This window comes from Parasteatoda tepidariorum, chromosome 5, assembly GCF_043381705.1.
Source record: "Parasteatoda tepidariorum isolate YZ-2023 chromosome 5, CAS_Ptep_4.0, whole genome shotgun sequence".
NCBI lineage: Eukaryota > Metazoa > Arthropoda > Arachnida > Araneae > Theridiidae > Parasteatoda > Parasteatoda tepidariorum.
Genome location: NC_092208.1, coordinates 70,013,291 through 70,015,848, shown reverse-complemented (window position 1 = coordinate 70,015,848; position 2,558 = coordinate 70,013,291).

Below are 2,558 nucleotides of genomic sequence, written 5' to 3'. Positions count from 1 at the left end.
ATACTGTATTTTTATACTTTAGAAGCAATTCAAACGCTTTTACTAACCACTTTTAAAACCTCTACAACTTGACATCTTTTTATCTCAATTTGTTTTTCTTTTCCAAAATCAAATTAAATTTCAAATCAAATTAAATAATTAAATTAAATAAAGCCAGACATTAAAAAACTATTTTTAGTATTAAAGTTATAATTATTAGCAAGCATATGCTAAAATATCACTGTCTTTTTATACTTTAGAAACAATTATAACGTTTTTAACTACCATGTGTAAAGTCTCTACAACTTCAAATCTCTTTCTTCCATTCAATTTGTTTTTCTATTTGATTCCAAAATCAAATCAAAATTAAATAATCAAATCGAATAAAATAATCTAATTAAATTTAATCAAATTAAAGAAAGTTTCGTAAACATATGTTAAATTAACACTGTATTTTTATACTTCAGAAGCAATTATAACATTTTTAGCTAACCACGTTTGAAATCTCTTTATCTTGACATGTTTCTCTTTTCCAGTAACATTCGTGATAAACAAGTTCGACAGAATTTAAAAAATCCCAAAATGCAGCAACTTTTCTAAATGTTAAACTCTTACATATCACACTGCAATGTATTACTGGGTGCATAGTCAGATTTTTCAACAAAAAATAAGCACCTTTTAAGTACTTTTTAAGCATTCAAAAAATAATTCTAATTATTTTCCACAAAAAAAAATAATAATAATAATTAGGATCTGTGCTGTAATAAAAATTATTTTTTTCTGTCTTTTAAAGTTCTTAATTTATAAACATAAAATCAATAAAATGCAAAAACATTTTTATAAACTTTACTTAATCATGATAAAATAACTAGTTTTTGATAAATATTGTGAAAATCGTGCATTTTTTTAAAATTTATGACGATAATTGACACAGCAAATAAAATAAAAATCACCCTTTAAAAAATAGAAAATTAAGCACCTTTTGCGAAACCCGAATAAAAAAAAAAGCACCTTTAAGGGCTTTTAAAAAACGTAAATAAAAAATAAGCACCTTTAAGAACTTTTTAAAAACGCTGTGCACCCTGCAATGTATTAGTATATACTACTAATGCATTGCAGTGTGATACACTGAAATGCATACATATCACACTGCACTTTCATATCTTTGGATATATCAGTTTTTTTTTCTAACTTACGTTAACGAAATTTATTTACATAAATTTCATTTTTCTGGTAAAGATATATGGAATATATGAGATAAAAAAATAGCGAATTATAATAAATCAAATTATTTGCAGTAAACTACCCACCTGAGCTAAATGTAAACTCCAATTAATTGCTTCTTAAGAATTTTTAGAAACACTACTTTTCTACAATTTTTTTTTAACATCAAACTAGCCAGTTTAAGATGCCTATTTTGAAAAAGTTTGAAACCATAAATATATTTATTCAAATTGCATGAATTTGTTACAGTGAAATTTTTTTTTTTTAAAATGTATTATCTTCGCAACAAAGAGCATATAATATTTTTGCTTCAATTAATGTAATTAAAAAATTAAGCATACATGTAATAATATTTGACCGAGGACATTTTCATTCCTATTATTTCATAAAAAAATATTACTAGGATTATTATTGATTAATTCATAAGAGTTCACTGTTGCAACTTTTAATTTTATACCAAATTTTAAAAAAATTATTACATTATAATTACATACATAATTATTTAATTAACAATACATTACATAAATTATTTAATTAATTTTCATTATTTTACTTCTTTTACTGATCTTGCGCCTTAAAAAAGCTGAATCATAATTTTAAAAGTAAGAAATCAGTAAAATGATAATTATAAAGAACATTATATTTTTTAAGCATAATAGAAATACTCCGAAATAATTACTAGCACAAATTTTAAATAATCATAATGGATAATACTAATTTGAAAACAAATCTAATAAAAAGACAAAATAAATATTAAAAAAAAACTGAAAATAAATTTTTGTTTGAATCTTCAATTTTAATTTTCGTAATCCACATAAGATTCATAGTATTTTTCAATATTTGTATAACTTATTTAGATTTAAAAACTTAGAAAATGATCACATGCAAACAGATTTCGGATATTAGCATAGATTAAAATTTTGGCTAAATGCTTAAAAGTAAACTGACTAATTATTCTGTTAATTACTGTAAAATTAAATTACAAAATTATTCAAATTAATATGAGAACTAAACATTTTACAGGATATTATACAAAGACAGGACCAGGATACATATATATATATGATTGAACCAAAACTATGAAAATGTATTAGTAATCAAGTTATTTTGTCAAAGTTTTTTTTTTAATTGTTTTTTTTCCCTGTGTAGTTCAATTTAGCGAATGCTTTTTTAAAAATTAGAATTTTTTGCAGCCATGTAATTGTTAAGTTATAAATGTACCCAATTTATAAATATGTTTAAATTAAGATTTATTTATAGAGTATATAAATATGAAATTAGCCTTTTTTTAATGACTGATTTTATTTTCTGCCACTTAATCAACAAACTGTCCAACTAAGACGGGTGAAATGAGA